This window comes from Ambystoma mexicanum, chromosome 3q (assembly GCF_040938575.1).
Source record: "Ambystoma mexicanum isolate Mex_15411 chromosome 3q, UKY_AmexF1_1, whole genome shotgun sequence".
NCBI lineage: Eukaryota > Metazoa > Chordata > Amphibia > Caudata > Ambystomatidae > Ambystoma > Ambystoma mexicanum.
In genome coordinates this window covers 237,466,753-237,484,140 of record NC_090926.1, presented here as the reverse complement: position 1 = coordinate 237,484,140, position 17,388 = coordinate 237,466,753, and positions in this window count along the sequence as shown.

The following is a 17,388-nucleotide window of genomic DNA, read 5'->3' as shown; positions in this document are numbered from 1 at the left end:
ACCGCCGGAGGCATTATTCCCCGAGACATCATACTTTCTCTTAGCGCCTGAATAAGGGAGAAAGCAACAGGTTACATATGGACATTATTTTATCGAACTGTGATGGATAATACAAATCCTTACCAGAACATTACCAGTTGCCACGAGGAACTCTTCAGTAGGGTCAAGCTGCAACCTGCAAGGAATCGGACAAGAGTGAAAGTCAGGCATTTGAACTACATACTTACGGCGTCTTGCCGGGAATATCGAAGTCAATATTGTCCTGGATCTCACCAATTCCTTCGAGCCAGTGAAGCAACTGGTTATCTACGCGCCCCTGCGCTCAATGCAGAATGGAGAGCTCATCTTTTCAAATCATCAGGTGAGACTGTAAGAGGGGACATCCAAGGTGATCAGTGGGGAGAACAGCGGGGTGGGGGGATTTACGCTCAACTCCATGGTTGGTTAATTCCCTTTCTCCATTTGCAGAAGAATATTCCTACGGGCCAAGCAAACGAAGCTAGTTGGGCCTGTCTAGTCCGTCATCTCGGCCCTACGCGTCACATTGGTGGAGACCGCAGCAGTCCAGTCCAGATCGACGCCTCTGTGGGAGCCAGGTGAGCATAACAGCTGGGCCCTCAAACAGTTACATTGGTCTAAACTACCGGCGGCACAATTCAGTAGCTTATCAAATGGACCCACTTTGGCCCATAAAACTGGTCTCATAAAACGCTGGTCTCCAGCAGGCAAGTGGGGAGGTGGGGAGGGAGGGAGTGGGGAAGGTGTTGGTTTATTTTGGGGGGTGAAGGGGTTGGGAGGCAACAGAGAGAGGCTTCCTGTTGCCTCCACATGTTAAAAAAAAATGGAATAGCGCCACCCAGGGAAGGGCCTTGGGTGACTGGAACAGCGTGCATGCATTGGGTATTCTCGCCCGCTGTTCCAGCCACCTGATTGGCTGATGTTCCATCCCTGGGTGCCAGTGTCCCATTAATCTATCTACCTAAAATAAATGTATATAGCGCCACTCGCCCAAAGGCTTCAGGGCGCTCACAGATGGACAGAGACAAAACACATACAACAGAAAGTTGCAGAGAGCAACAAAAAGCTGGAAACAATTATTCCAACACACACCCATACACATATTCACACTCTCACTGTCACACACACTCAGGCACTCTCATACCCACATACTGTCACAATCATTGTCACATTCAAACTCACTATCAAACACACTCACTGTCACTCTCACATATACTGGTAAACACTCACACATGCTGTTTGCTGTTCCACACACACACACAGACACACACTGTCATTCACACATATACTATCTCACAAACACTGTCAACCACAAGCACTGACACACCCACTGTCTTCCACACAGAGTCTCAGATGCAATATCACATGCTCACTGTCATACACTCTCTGCCACTCATTCCACATACACTGCCATACACCCACACCCACCCACAAACACACATACACAGACACACAATGTCACAGTCACACACATACTATCTCATAAACACTGTCAAGCACAAACACTGCCACACAGACTGTCCCACACACACAATCTCACATGCAATATCACATGCTCACTGTCATAGACTCTCTGCTACACATCCCACATACACTGCCATACACCAACACATACACACACAATGTCACAGTCACACACATTCTACCTCGTAAACACTGTGAAGCACACGCACTGACACACACACTGCTCACACACACAGTCTCACATGCACTTTTGCAAACTCACTATCATACACTCACTGCCACACACGCACATTCACTGCCATACACCCGCAACCACCCCACCCCCCACACACACACACACACACACTATCTCACTGCCACACACAGTGTCACACAGTTCCACACTGGCACACACAGTCACACAATGTCACAAACTGCAGAAAACAATCACACTCACATTGTCACATCCACACACTGTCAGGCTAAATTCCACACTTATTCATTGTCACAGTCACTCACTGACACACAGCCACACACGTCACACTCATTGCCATTCTCACACACTGGGCCTCATTACGACCCTGGCATTAAGGGTTTAACAGTGCCGTAAAAGGTGTCGGCACCGTTAAACCCTTAACGCCTAATTACGAGGTCCCTTTGCGGGAGGTCACCATGGGCCCATCCCCATTCCCATTTTTGCCCCATAGGGTTCAATGGGAATGGGGAAGGCGCTAAGTACGGTGCCGCAAATTTCAGCACCGTACTTAGCACCAAGGTCCCTTTGCGGCACCCTACTTTAACGGCTGGGAAAACCAGCCGTTAAGGTCGGGTCCCGCAAAGGGACCTCGTAATCAGGCTTTAAGGGTTTAACGGCACCGACACCTTTTACGGTGCCGTTAAACCCTTAACGCCAGGGTCGTAATGAGGCCCATACTGTTCAACTCACTTGCTGTCACACACCCATTGTCAAACATTCAATACACTGTCACACTCAATCTCTGTCACACGCTTAGTGTCACACATTCACATACACTTTCACACTCACACATGCTGTCACAAAAACTGGTAAACACATGCTGACACAGTCACACATACACATATTGTCACACTCACTGTCGCAAACTCAGAAACCATGTCACACACATACTGTAACCACACACTGGCCCTCATTACGACCCTGGCGGAAAGCGACTGACCGGAGCGCCACAGCGTAAATAGCGTTTCCGCCATTGCACGAAGGAGCAAAGTGCGGCCCATTCCGACCCATCGGGCACGAGCACCACGGCATGGCGGAAGTGCAAAGTCCGCGATGGCGGAAATGACCCCAAAACGGCCCACACCGCCGCCGTACGGCGCCCTAGGTGCAATACCGCCACCCCTCTTAGCGGTCACCGCAGTGTGCGCCTACCGGAAAGTACGGTGCCCGGAAATATACGGAAACGGAAGTTAAAACATGGGCCCGGAACGGGAAACATCCCGGCGTACACCTATAAATACACTAAAACCACACAACCACTAAAATCACTACCCTGAAACACACCCCAACCCGTCAACCACCCTAGCGAAACCAAGAAAAATGGGAAAAGTAGCGAAGAAAGCGTGCGACCGCAAGCGGCAGGTCCACTTCTCCCGTGAGGAACTCACCGTGCTAACAGAGACCCTCCAGGAGAATGCTGCCGTCGTCTTCTGCACGCAAATGACCAGGACGGCACTTGCAAACAAGAAGGCCATATGGGCTCTGGTGGCACAGCGGGTAAGTGCGGTGGGGACCGCACCCCGCACCCCACAGCAATGCCGCAAGCGATGGGACGACCTGCGGATACGCGTCCGCAGCATACTCTCTGCCAACCGCAACATTGCCACAGCCACCGGGGGAGGTCCTGAATCACCCATCAAGTTGACCCCCTGGGAAGAAATCTGTGCCTCCACCATCGGAATGGAGAGCATAGAGGGAGTCGGAGGGATGGAGAAAGGAGTGCAGACATCCGAAGATTCAGGTAGGTGGGCCAGATAAAACAATGCCAAATCCACACAGTCCATCCATGTGAAGTACCATGCGTCCACATAGTGCAACAGAAACACATGTCCAGGAGAACGTCCACACACATCGGCCTGATAGCGCACGTTAAAACCCACAATAAATACATAAATAATTAAAAACCCCTAATACACGCACTACACGTGCAGCAGGCACACCCTAACTGCAGGCTGCCAAACAACTGCACCCTCACTCCACACACAAATCAAAGCACCTCCAAGGCCCCGACCCAAATCACCCTCAGGTACCACCCCAATGCATGTGATACAATGCCATTCCAATTCCCACAGACCCATCAATAACCCTCGCCCTCCTTTACTCCACCACAGGGTCCGATCCAAACGACGAGCTACAGGACACCCCTACCAGCACACCTGCAAAGAGGGCCAAGACCAACGGCCAGAGACCCTCCACCTCAGCTGCACGCATCAAGACACGGCAGCAGCACAAATCAGGTGGCAGCACAGAGGAGGGAACATCAACAGGCACCCCAGCAGCCAGCATGCCCACAACACCACCACCACAGGTCCCCCCAATGGATGCCACAGAAGGCACTGCCTCTGGTGGCAGCAGCACCATAGGTGACACCCCATTGATGGCAGCATGCTCCGACACAGAAAACGGGGATGCCGAAGTCAGATCCATCCATGACCTGTCCCAATCCCCCTGTCTGTCCCATCCCGTACAACATGAGGATACCACGCAGGGGCACCCACAAGACGACGACTGGCCATCCCCCACAAGCCCTGTGGCAAGGCAACATGAGGACAACAGCCCCTCTGTGACACCCCCGCAAATGGCCATGGCCCAGCAGAGGCAACAGTCCCTCGACCAGTTGATCGAACAACAGCAGCAACTGGCCACGCTCCTCAAGGACCATGCTGATGAATGTGGGGGCACTAAGGCAGACATAGAAACATCAACTGAGACACTTAGGGCACAAATCGAGAGTAGCACCGAGAGCCTGAGAGTCCAAATGGAGAGAAGCACCGAGAGCCTCAGGGGGGAACTGCATGCGACGGCCAAGGACGTATGTGCCGAACTTGCCGCAGTGCGCCGTGTGCTCACTGAGCTCTCGCAAACCCTTAGGGACATGCATGGACGTGAGCAGGCAGACACATCATCCGTTGCAAGTTCCGTCCAGGGCAGCCCCCAACGTAGATCTGGAAGGAACCTGCGCTCCACAGGCAGGGGTGCCCCTGATACCCGCAGAGGGGGCATGCAATAGCGACAGCCCACTGACAATGAGCATCTTTGGACACTGGTGTTCGGGGGGGAGGTAGGAGGGTGGAGGGGGTGTGTTGGGCTCACTTGGGTGGCGGGTCGATAGGGTGTTCAACATGACATCACATATGCCATAAAAAGTGCACGATCAACCAATGAGATGTGTGGACATTGATCTTTGTGTACTAGGCCATCATAGGCGTACAGTCCATATTGTGCATGTCCCAGACACACGCAGTGCCACGAGTCCCGTGTCCATGTATCAGCCACCAGGCGTGAGTGCTAGAAGCATACATCAATGAGATGCTGACGAATGTCACGGGGCTCCGGTGCCTCGCAGACTCCATGAGGTGCTGCCACATCCCCACCCTCATCATGACCATCTTCAGGTGCTTGCAGTTCTGCGTCAGGGGGCATGGGCACATTTCTACGTACGCACATGTTGTGGAGCATGACACATGCCATCACCATCTTTGCAACCTTCTCATGGCGGTACAGGAGTGCCCCGCCAGACCTGCTGAGGCAGCGGAAACGGCCCTTCAGTAGGCCGAATGCCTGTTCTATGACTACACGGGTACGTGAGTGGGCATGGTTGTAGTCCTCCTCATGCTGGTCCCGTGGGTTCCGGACTGGTGTGAGGAGCCATCTCTTCAGTGGATATCCAGCATCACCTGTATGTGGACGAGAAACGTATGATGTGGAATGCCATTGATACGTACGCACACCCCCCCCCCTTCCTGCCAGGTCATTGCCAATTCACATACCCCACATCATCATGCATGTAATGAGACTCACCGAGTAGCCAGGATCTGTTCCCTGCGTGTCGCTCCATGTAGCGTGGTATTGTAGAGTTCCTCAAGACCATAGAATCATGGGTTGATCCAGGGAATCGGGCACAACAATGTGTAATGATCCTGTTGGAGTCACACACCATTTGTACATTCAGGGAATGAAATTGTTTTCGGTTGCGGTACTGGGCCTCCATGGCATGTGGGACGACCAATTCAACATGGGTGCAGTCGATGGCACCAATGCAACCCGGTATGCCGGCAAGTGCATGGAATCCCACTTTCGTGTTTGTAATTTCCTGCTCCGAGCGTGGTAGGGAGATGTAGTCGTCTGCGTGCTGCAGGAGGGCATCGAGCACTTGCAATAGTGTCCGTGAGAACAGTGGCTGAGAAATGCCATGCAACTGTCCGACTGTGTGCTGGTAGGTGCCTGTGGCCAGGAAGTGGAGTACAGACACCACCTTCAGTAGGGGTGGGATGGCGGTTGGGCTATCTATCATGCTGACAAGGTCAGCCTGTGTCATGTCCACAATGGCGGCTATGGTGTCCCGGTCCAAACGGTAGAGGGTGTGGATCTGCTCATCAGTGAGGTTGAACGGATGTGCTCGGAGGCGTGGGATTGCGGGCTGCCTGCGTGGTGGTAGTGGCTGTGCTGGTGGGCCTTGCTGGCCCTGCCTTGGCCTCCTCCTCCTCCTGCGTCTCCTCCGTGCTGCTGGTTGTAGTTGGTGTTCGTCTTCTTCTTGGAGTTGGAGCACTTGCAGTGCTATCAGGTCCCCCAGGGCCAACATCGCGAGTCCTGCCGGTAGCATTTCGGTGTGGTTGTGGGAGGAGACTGGCTGTGCAATTTATGTGTTTTCAGGCTGTATGGCCTCCACCTGTGGTGATTCATTCCACCTGTGCAAACTGCTCTCCCCTTTGGCCGAGCACGTCACGCGCACAACGCTGCAATTCGGGGAATGGTATCTTGCTATTGCTATCATGTATTTGTACCCGATGGCCGTGTAAGATTGGTTGATATGTTCATTCTGCTGTGGTCCCATTGTTTCCCATACTATCTGTGCAGTCGCGAACAGACTTGTGAAGGGTCAGTGGAACGTAGTACTCGAGTAACGGTGGGCCCTCATGCATCACTGTACCGAGTTGCAACGACGGGCGGGGCGTCCCATTCGTGGGTGAAGGCAGTTGCCATTTTCACACACAGCCGCACTCGATGGAATAATTAGTGATTTCAAACGGCCACAGATGCCTTTCCGACGTGGTGTTGCAAATGAGGAATTCGAAGGGCGGCGCTTTCGGTTTCCAGCTAGCGGCGAGGAGATGCCCACAGGTCTGACTGCAAATATAACGTTCTATTGTTCAATGTCCTTGAGACAGGGCCCATGGCGAGGGAGCAATGATTGATATGAATAGTTTGGGATGCGCAATAGCTACGTGGGCGATGAGGCCGGCCGTTCCCAAATACATGTTACTTCACAACACTGGAATTACGGGCTGGGGCACTGTGGATTTTGCAGGCTGCATAACGCACAGACTCAATGGATGTTTCTAATGTTATGTGAGTAATTATTCAGGCGTTTTGATCCCGGGATGAGGGAATGATGAATGGATGCATGGGCAGGTGATTTGATACAGAGTTTGCCATGTACAGGGCTTCTTGGGATCTATCCGCCTCCCCTACGCTATGTGATGCAGGGCTGCCATAGTGGGACCATCGTCTATCTGGCCTTGTTGAGCCCTCCCTGTCTCGAGGCGCCCTCAGACACTTGTGTCCATGCACGTTAACATTCCCATCTGATGGATTCTGTTTTGACAGACGCATGCACAGGTACACTCGTTTGTGATGGTGTTTGCACCTCGATATAGATGGTTATGAGTCGCAAGTGGTTTTGGGGTGGTGATGATCCTTTTGAGTGGGCTAGCATGCATATGGCTGTGGATTTCGTGTGATCATTGAAGTGAGTTGTTCGAATGTAGTTCTGATGGCCATTCTGTTCTTTTTCTTTTCTTTTGGTTGACAGGTATCTCCTCCCCTTTTGCCACTGCCATCTGTATGCCACTCCTGCAGATGGATTTTACTCCCGACACCTGCTGCTTCGTGTTAATCAGTGGAGCAGCATTACGATCTTATGGGACGATCGCCAATGGCCCACATGCCCTTACGCAGTACTGGTGGCTCGGAGCAACATTTCGGCCTTTCAGCTGGACTAGTGCCTCCCCATTGGGACGGCCCTGCGGTTCTGTGCGCTTCCATGTTGCCTTTTCGTACGTGAATGTGGCTCTGTGTACCATGGGGGAACAGGGCGACACACAAGTAGTGGCTGGTCATTTCTTGCGGATGCAGCCCACAATGGTGATTAGTGTTTTGGAGTTCATGGCCTGATGGCTGTATGGGCTTGGTGACTTTGATGTGCATAAATTTCTATTCTGATTTGGCCCGTGTAGCGTTTTTCTTTGCAAGTGATGTGGCATATGCCTATTTGGGGGGCGATGTATTGTGAGGAGATCTGATTTGGGTTCCAGCTTCGGGGTTTAGTTTCGTGGTACTGTACTGGGCGCGTTTGCCTACTAAGCCCGTGAGGTCAGGGATGGGGGCTGCCTATATGACAGTTTGAATGTTGTCATGCTCAGGGGCGGGGGATTGGGTTTTGTGTAACAGATGCCGGTCAGCCAGGTGGACTGGTGGAATGATGTGATTTTCGGAATATTGCTGGTCACAGGTGCCTGTGTTTGCGTGCGTTTCTTGGTGGGGGACTGTGGTCATGTCCATTGGGATGGCTTCTGTATTCGTGCCATCTGTGCCCTGCAGCTCCCATTGGCCCCTCTTGTGTTTCTTTTGTTCGTTGGCATGCATGGGTGACTTGTACATTTCAATGGTTGCATTGTGACTTCATTGCACCTACGGGGAGTTGTACTTTGTGGGCAGGGAGCGGTGTACAGGCACTCAGTGGGGCCGTTTACGGTTGATTCGCGATGCCGTACTTCTCGCCATGGCGGAATGGTACATTACGCCATGCCTGATGGCGTTAGGTACATGTCCGCTAGGGTCGGAATTGGCGTACCCTTGCGCCATGGTGGTGTTTGCGGTTTGGCATGGCGCGCGCGCGCGTGCTTGGTGCAGTTAGCGTTGGCGTTCACTACGGTGTCGCTAATGGCTTCGTACTTTGCGGTGACGGGTCATAGTCGCACCGAGCGCTATTCGATGGCGGTATTGCATTTCCGCCATCGTTTTTCGATTTCCGCCAGGGTCGTAATGAGGGCCACTGTCTCTCACACACTGTCTCTCTCTCTCTCTCCCTCTCACTCGTACCCTCTCTCACACACATACACTGTCTCAAATGTGCAGACTGTCACACAGCCACATACACTGGTGCATACTTTCACACACTGTCACTCACAGGCACACACTGACACAGTCATACTTATACAGTCACATGCACCCACTCATACACACACAGTCACACAGACTGACACACGCATACACACACTGTCACAATCACTAACTGATGAAGACCCTCTATCAAACATTCACATACACTGTCACACTCACTCACTGTCCAACATTCACATACAATGTCATACACTCACACATGCTGTCTCACTGGCACACTCACACACAATGTCACACACACAAACTGGCACAAACACTGCCACAGGCACACACACACATACTATTACACTGTATGCCACAAACTCAGATAGGCACTGTCACACACACACACACACACTCACCACACACAGGGTCTCATCACGAGTTGGGCAGTAGCCCTTAAATGTGGCAGTAACGCTATTACCGCCACATTTAAGGGTCTGCCCAATCACGAGTCTGGCAGCATTTACCCCCAGCTATAAGTTAGGGTTAAATGCACCAACTTAACACCCATTTTCGGGTGCAATTAGTGTGGCGCTATTAGAGCGCGCTAATTGTGGCGGAAATGTCCCATTGGGTGCAATGGACCCAATGGGGAATACCCATTACCGGCCAAACCTGATCCGGTGCTAATAGCGCCAGAGCAGGTGGTTGCAGCGCTATTAGCCGAGGTGGTTTACTGGCGGTAATATATCTGAGGTCTAACATACTTTCAGATAGGTTCTATGGCTCACAGAAGATGGCATGTTCCAGTAATGGATCTACACCTTTTTATCAGGACCACCAGGGATGCTGCTTAATAAAGAGTGATGCAGGTGTTCTGGTAGAAGCACAGGTTCTTGAAGCAGGAGGTAACTGGATCCGCAGAACATGAATGTGCAACAGGTGAGGTCCCCAATGAGAATCAGACTGGTAAGGGAATGGTGGTTGGCATGGCCTCTTATGCCCATGGGGTCTCAAGTGAACACGAAGTCCAGCAAGATTTCCCAAATCGCGCAGACATTTCTCATATTCAGTTCATTGTCTAGAAGCACACAGGGAACCGCCCAGTGAGGTTGTGAGCACCCGGCCTGTGCTCCTTTTGCTACCCTGAGCCGGTGCCCTCTTGATTTCCATATGCCCGTCTGCAGAACAAGTTAATCAGCAATCCCACCCGTGAAAGGACATCCCCCAAGTGACCTGAAACCAACCAAGCACACAACTAAACTACCACCACTGTTACAAAATGATAACTGCTCTGCAGGAGTAAAGAGATGAGCAGAGGATACAACTCCTGCTTAGCCCCCACACTACTATTAAACCAGCAGCGATTCCAAACATAAAAGTGAAAAGCACCGTCCGACAGGTATATCTCCATCACCTCTTGTAATAGTATGGCCGGGCAGGCTACACTCTCCAGGAGACGTAAAAGCTAGCACAGAGGCATCAAACAACAATTACTCTGGGATACCAAAATGAAAGAATGCCCATCCAAGGTTCTATGAAAATAGAAGCCTTGAATTATATTATAAGTACAAAACACATGTAAAGAAAACTCTAGTAACCCACCTCTTTATGAATAGACTATCAACGTGCAGACATTAAGTTGAAAGAAGCTGTCTGGGCCTGAAGACAGGGGTAGGCATAAACAGCAAGATTTTAGTTCAAAAGGATGTGCTCAAAAGGTAAGAAGTGGGGTTGTACACTGGCACTAGGGGACAAAAACTAGGCCAGGGGACATATCCATTAACAGTACCTTCATATTCTTCTTTGGTGGCCTAACAGTGTTGAGCAGGGCTTCTTGGCACTTTCCAATGTCTCAAGTCAGGATCGAGCCAGCGTTGAGATGGTCGTTTCTGTTGGACGTGGGCAGCAATGTGATGTATTCCTGTTGCAGTGATCATCACGAATCAGCTGACGAACCAGGCTGGCAATGGTCAAGTCAGAGTCTCAAAGTGGCCCAGGCGTTTCAGAGAGATTCACCGATGTGATGTGGTTCTGCAATGGTGATTGGCCCAAGGCAGGGTGTTGCTAGGTATGGAAAAGATCAGGGGCTAAACTAATGTCGGGAATGGCGAGACTCGGGGCTAGGTAGCATTTTGGTTGTAGCACCTGAGCTTATATCCTGGGCTACAACCAAAAGACCCAGGGCTATAGCCCCCTAAGCCCCCCCACCCCCCGCGACACCTCTGGCTCAAGGACAGCTAAAGCACAAGAACGCACTGCTTTAGTATGTGCCTTGATGCCTTGAAGCGGATAGAAGAAGCAATGACTGTCAAAGGAAGCTTGAGGCTGGGCCGCGGCTTGGAAAGGACTCAAAGTGATTGAGTTAAGCCCAGAGCTGTTCATTGCCATCGTTGTTGCTGAAGAACAGCACACTGGGTCTCCAGGGACAAGGTGAGTACTTGTTCAGCCCTTGAAAGCCCAAAGATTGCCAGAGAGTGCTCACTAAGGCTGTCACTACTAGTGAGCAGGATCCCGGTTACCAGTGGTGAGCAGCAGGCCTTGTCCATGTGGTAGTTCACCCCAAATGGTCCTGTGAGGGGCCTGAGGGTAGGGACTTTCTCCCTCCTTGCAGTCTTTATCTTCACCTCTATAGCAGAGCACTTTATGCAGACTGCACTCCAAAAAAGTTCCAGGTGAAATCTTCTTCTGATAGCCAAAGATGATTCACTAAGGGGATGGGGGATTACCCCTTTAAATAGTCAATTTACCATAGCGGATTGTTCATTTTGCACCTTCTGTAAAGGCCCAATCATGGCTGAAGTGACCAAAAGGAGTTAAAAGAGTCTTTGCCTGATGATATCAGTCCCAGAGTTCTTTGATTGCAGGAAGTGGGGAGGGTGCAAAGGAAATATGAGTGTCCCAAGAAATAAATGTCTGGCAGGCCTACCATTGAAAGTGCTGGTTCCCAGCTAACATCCTGGGGATGTTGTCTGTCCTCAGGCAAGCCTTCCTTGTGACAACAAAGTGGGGTTCTAGGGCTGCACCCAAATGGTTTGTTTTGAGTGAAACCCAGTCCCGGGCAGTTGATACGTCATAGGCACGGTCAGTGAATGAGTCACTAAAAAACAAGCTGACAAAAAAATGACCCCAAAGGTGTTTTGCCTTCATAATTGTATATTCACAAACATAAATAACTTAGATAACATAAAGTATCAGATTACAGAGCAATCAGGTGCCTTTACAATATGATATGGTGTTACTCTCACCTGGTCTCTGCCGGGAAGTTGGGCCACGTTTGGAGCGCTCCCTGGACTTGGCTCCCCTGGATCAGATTCCTTCCCCAGCTGCTTTAGTGTGGGCTGCTCTGATTGCTGGCACTGCCCCTGAGAGAAAACGAGAGGCATTGAGAATGCTGTGGTTGGATTGTGATATCCCTCGAACCCTTTGTTCCAGAATGCGGTGAGCATGCGTTTACCCATATAGTCTCACCTGTTTTCTTGTGAGGATGATCTCTCTGTCCTGCTTCTCATCAGCAGGGGCGCCTTAGATGGACCTAGTTGCTTCACTGGTCCGTGTGTGTGGTGGCCCAGACCGGCTGTGACTGTACCACTTTGAAGATAAGTGTTCTTAACAATGATTATTGTCCTATCCTTTTTGCAATGTCTTTTTCCCGTGATTATTGTCTGTAACCCTTGCAATGTCTTTTCTCTCCCCAATAGGTGTGAAGATGGCCATGTGGAGTCGTGGTGTTGGAAGCGAGTCCAAATGGTGCCAAAGGGGATTGCGAAGCTCCCAATTAGAAGGTAAGTTGGTTTTCAGGGTCGAACGCAAGGCTTATGTGTTGCGCGGCCACGCGTAAGATATTTATGCAGTTTCTAACCTTGTGTGCTCTTTTCTCTTGCAGGTATGGCCTGGCGGCGTCTGATGGGAAGCGGCTATGCGAAGACCTGCCAGCGATTACTGGATGGATGGATCCGTGAGGATGCTGGGCGAGAAGAAGAACTCCCCTGTAGCTAGATGTCCGGAACAGATGAGGACGCACCCTGACTCCGATGACAATGGGAATCAGGTAAAATGAGATGCGCTGCAGGTGATAGGATTGCAGGAGACAGGTAAGATGCTCGTCCGGCGATGGTATTGCTCGAGTCAGGTAAGCTGCGCGTTGAAGAAGATGTACTGGAACCTGGCGAGATGCGTGTTGAGATGATGAGCTGTAAACAGGTAAGAGCGTTTCAGGTGGCGGTAAGCTTTGCGCTGCAGAAAGCAGACTAATGTGAAGCGCTTGCATGCGGGTGGGGTTGGCTTAAATAGCCTGGTCAATAGCCACTCCCCTTTGGCCCCGCTTTGTGGCTCCACCTTGCCACTCCCAGAGACTGCTGCACGTGCTCCCCAATGTTTCCTAATGGTCATGCCCGGCCTGGATGCACGTGCCCCAGACACAAAGTGTGCAGAGCCCACTTTCTCATGAGCTTGGCGCCAAAGGTGACCCTTGAGATGACAAATATAGTGGCCCTTGTCCTGTGGCCATGACATATGGATAGTGTGTTGTGGGAAAGCCTGGTGATGGTGGAGTAGAATGAACTGGGAACATAGACCAGGGACATTAAAAAGAAGACATAAATGGATGAACATACAGGACCTAGTACCATTATTTATGTGTAAGTAATATGCATATTGACATAATTACATTCATGAGTGTCATAATCTCAGGGGTGTTAAGGATGCCAGTTGGGAAGAGGTAGGAGAGCCGGTAGGAGATGCTCCCTCACTAGCTACTACGTGGTGTTTGAGCTGGATTTTGAAGTATTCCACTGCAGGGCTAGTTATAACCATTAAAGGGAGAGCTTTCCTGTGGAAGGGCCCAAGTAGGGAGAATGAATGGCAGCTGGTGGCTGCATAGGCAGGGTAGGGCACCAAAAGGTTAAGGAGAGCAGAGGCTGAGTAAAGAGAAAAGTAATCAGCGAGGTACTGGGGGGGTCAAATCCTTGATGGGTTTGAAGACAATGGGCCTCATTAGAACTGTGGCAGCCACGGAATGAACGGTGCCGGTAAGGGACCAGCACCGTTAATTCCGGGCCACCACATTATGAGTTCTGCAGCAGGTCCCACTCTGTACGCCTGAGCAGACCAGATGTGCAGAGCGGGACCCGCTAGCAGACCAGGATGCTAACAACGGGCCCGTTTTTAACGGGCCCGTTGTTAGCATTCTCCCCACTCCCGTTGAGCACTATGCGGTCTCAAATGGGAATGGGGACTGAAGGCAAGCGTCCCCAACCAGCACGATCCTCCCCGCAATGAGAGACAATGACGGACTCTCCCAAGTCGGGAATAAAGCCAAGACAGAGTGCGGGTGAGCTTAAATGGGAGTTTATCAATCAGAATAGGGCATGCAAAGAACTCTGCAAACTCCGAGAGCGCTCTGTCTGACAATAGCAAAGACAGGCGTATATATTTACAAAAAACATCATACGAACCTACATACTATAGGGGGCACAAGTTCGATGGTATTGGGTGGCGATGAATAACTATAGGTGCTGCTGCGATGCGGTTGGCGTTGGCTGGAAGACATCACTGGTCAGCCTCGTGGGTTGGGCTGGGCCTGGCAGGTTGGCTGAGTTCATCCGGGCGGTGTTGTTATGCCATCGCGGCCAGTGTCAGAGATGAATGTCGTTTCCTGACTTATTTGCCCTAGGCCATGCACACCGCAGTCATTCAGTCATTACAATCTTATCTTCTTTAGTAAATCTTCCAATAGGTTATTCTACAGGTTAATGCAACACAGGAGGAATGCACCTTATGAGGGGTCTGATGGTCATTCGTCAGGGCATGGTTACCAGTGTCCTGTTGACCGGAGCCATAGGTTGAGGGGCTAAGCTTCAGGGCATGGGACGGGCGGTACATGCCTCCTTGTCTTGTTAGATGTGGTTATAAATGTGCCGCTGTGTGTTGCCACAGTATTGGGTGTCCTGATTGCACAGGGCCATAAGTCTAAGATGATCCGGTGGGTTGTGGGGTTTACGAGGGGGCGCCTTTGGAAGTGTATATTCAGGCAGAGGTTTACTGCTGTGCTGTAAATTATGCAGGTGGCGGGCCGTGGCCTTGGGTGCTGCAGAGGGGGCTACAAATCTTTGAAGCGGCTCCAGTCTGGTTGGGGGAGGTGGAGCAGCGCGGCGCGGGCCTCTGCTCTCATGTTTGGCAGTCTTCGCAGGGTGGGAGGGGGAATGGCCTTGCACATATTCACAAAGGTATCTTCCTCGTGTGTTGCCGGCTTTTAGAGGTGAAAACATCACAATCATTTGAACACTTTATAATATTTGTTTGAATCACTTGAAAACATACATTTCACTTTGTTGGATGTGTCTCAATTATATCCAGTCTGAACACCTTATTCGTACACTATGTTTTAACAATTACAGTATTTAGTTATATGCATATACGTCAGCAGCAAGTGAGGTAGTATTGAGCTTGGTGGAGTACATAGAAAATGACCCGCCACTGTATGTGACGGTGGTGACACATAAGGGGCTTAGACATACACGCATGACAAGTGCATTCTCGCACATCCTTCACATGAGCCCTCTGCATGGTTACATTCGTCTTCTTGTGTACTCTAGCAGCATTAGTTCAGTTATGGCGTTGGACCGCGGGGTGTACGGTTTTCAATGATACATATAGAGAATAATCCCCCGGAATGCTTTTATCATTTGCACACCCCTGCAGGGGTGTGGGTCCTTCATTGCTGGTGTCATGTAAACATGCGTTTCTTACAATAATTACACAATTTTACAGGTTTCTTTAGTAGAAGTAGTTTTATGGAAAGGATACACGTATTAAAAGTAGTTTTTGACATTCGTATTTGGGTGTTTTTCTGCTTTCATCGGATGACCATTCTACAGATCTCCCCATCACCCAGGCCTCGCTGACCGGGTCATGCTGGGAGCAGTGATACACTGTGGACGGTGAAATGTTACAGTATTAGTATCTTATGCTAGTTCATGTCCGTCTTGTTCGTGGGAACGGGCTCACAGCGGATCTGCCAGGGTGCTGTGGCGACAGGGATAATTGAAACTCTCCGAGGGTGGGGGCCGCGATACAGTGCGCTGAGCTCACACCATCTTTGATAGACAAAATGGTTTCTGGGCCTAGCTAAATTCAATACGTGTGGGCAATGTCATCAGCAGGTGAACCCTCCACCACCTGGGCCCGGGTGATCTGAGGGGACGCCCAATGAGCCATGGCCCTCACCTGGGGTGGGGATGTAGGCAAGGGGGGGTCTTTTGGACCACTCCTCCCCTACATTTCCCCCCTTTCGTTACTTAAGTAACGAATTCTTTAACTCATTCAATCTCCTACACTCTTCTTCGTCCATAACTGCCTCATCCCATGCTGGTGTGCCTTTTATCGGCATCCAGGCTCTGCACACCCCCCTTAAGCTCTCACCCCTCCTAGCATATTCATCTGGGGTACAGGTTAGGTATATACATCCGTTCTCTCCTTCCAAGTCTACCCACACCTCCTGATACCATTCTAGTATACGGGGCTCTCTGATGGTGGTGTGCCATAATTTGTCTATGATATCCTTGTCATGATACCTGGGCACTAGCTGATACCTGGGTGTATCATCAGTTCCGGTTTGTACCTGCACTTCCTGCATAGTTTGCATTGTCCCCCGGGTGTTGCCCATTGTTACCATCATCATTGCACCATTAGGTACTGCGTTAGCACAACATCGAAGACCCACCTGGCACAGGCAAAAAATTAAAAGGAGGAACACCACAGCTGGCATCAAAAGTTTCACAGTTTTTCCAAGCCATGAGGGGACCCAGGAGAAGATGTTATCGAACCACGTACTGTCTTCTGCTCCACCTTCCATTTTCATTTTTTCTCCTAGGTTGTGTACTGCTTCGATCACATGAGACAGGGAGCCGTTCTCTGCGTCTTCGGAAGGTACGAAAGTGCAGCAGGCACTTCCAATTTTTCGGCAAACACCTCCATCCATCGCCGTCAACAGGTCCAAGACATACCTGTTTTGCATTGTCATCAGCCGTAAAGCCCTTAGTTCCACTTTTATTACGATGAACCCTTCTTCAGTGTCATTGGCCAGCTGAATCAATTCCCAACGTGTTATCTGGAGCCATTTTGCGTTTGCCCTTGCTTGGACACTTGAGATGAGTGAGGCAAAAAATGTTTCTGCTGAGCTGAACAATCGATATCTGTCTGGGATCTGAGCCAACAGTTCTGATGATGCCTTTGATATGTAGTTTGATGCTCGTTTGTTACGGGTCAGCACCTCTCCCTTGCTTCCGGAAGACAGGACATACATTTGTGACTCTGCAGTCGGCTGGGCTGCGCTCTGTTGTATGCGTTCCTGTGCCTTTTTGCTCCCATCGATGTGGCTTTCTGGTATTACCATTAGGGCTGAGTGCAGAGTGGCCATTGAGCAGCTGCCACTCCATGACAGGGGAAGGTGCAGGTATGCCAGGTTGCCGCATACCCAGTACGTGTCCATCAGGGCCGCTGTCCCTTTTCTCAGATCTGGGATGGTGAGGGTCTTGTTACAGTTCTTGTTTGTTCCCATGGAGGTC